Source organism: Lampetra fluviatilis, chromosome 56 (genome assembly GCF_964198595.1).
Source record: "Lampetra fluviatilis chromosome 56, kcLamFluv1.1, whole genome shotgun sequence".
In the NCBI taxonomy this organism is placed as follows: domain Eukaryota; kingdom Metazoa; phylum Chordata; class Hyperoartia; order Petromyzontiformes; family Petromyzontidae; genus Lampetra; species Lampetra fluviatilis.
Window position 1 is genome coordinate 1,312,575 of NC_136330.1, and position 908 is coordinate 1,313,482.

The following is a 908-nucleotide window of genomic DNA, read 5'->3' on the forward strand; positions in this document are numbered from 1 at the left end:
ATCAGTACTCGTTCCGTCAACCCCAGAAGGTTGTAAGGCTGAGCTGACCTCTCACCAGGGATTTGAGCTCACGACCTTGCGCTTGCAATCCGCGTGCTATCACCCCTGTGCCTGCGGCTGGCTTCGTTCGTGCTGTGATGGCGATGCCCGTAGCTACAGCCGTGGAGCGGTTCGCGGAGTGAACGGCTCCTATGAACAGCTGGTGATGCGCCATGAGAGACCCCCCCCCACCCCCCGATGTCTCGAGTGGTTCTGTGTGGATGACTACTTTACACTGCGCCCGAACGGAAAAATAACAAATGGGTTTCACAGTTATCCGTCGATACACAGAGAGAGAGCAGAATCGATAGTGGAATTTTTGGGGTTTTTAATGCACGTTACGTGTTTTGGTGGCTACATTTGTAAAGGAAGTTCCATGCCAAGGTTACTGTTACCGTGATCTTCGCACATGTTGAGAACTCGGTCTACCAGACTGACTCTTAAATCCCTTAGCACTGTGTCCAATCACCATGCAACCCACCCACCCACTCACACACTCACTCACCTACCCACCTATTCACCCACGCACTGGGTAGACAAAGGCGGTCGAGCGCGGTGCTGGCCACCCACGCCCTCGGTCTCTCATAGGTGCCACTCGCGAACAGCACTCGCACCCAACAGTCTGCTGAGGCTCCACGTGGGGACCGTTGTCTTTGCTGTGACCCGCCCCAGGTTGCTACCGCTTGTGCCATGCCTTCCGCTCCTATGACATGGACGTGGAGCAGTGCCTGCTAGAGTCCCTGCCGCTGGGCCAGCGTCAGCGGCTGGTGCGGAGGGCTCGCTGCGCCCAGCTGCACGCCTACTACCAGCGCGAGCGCGAGCTGCGGCGGCACGGCGGCCGCGGTGGGGCCGGGGGTGAGGCCGGCGGT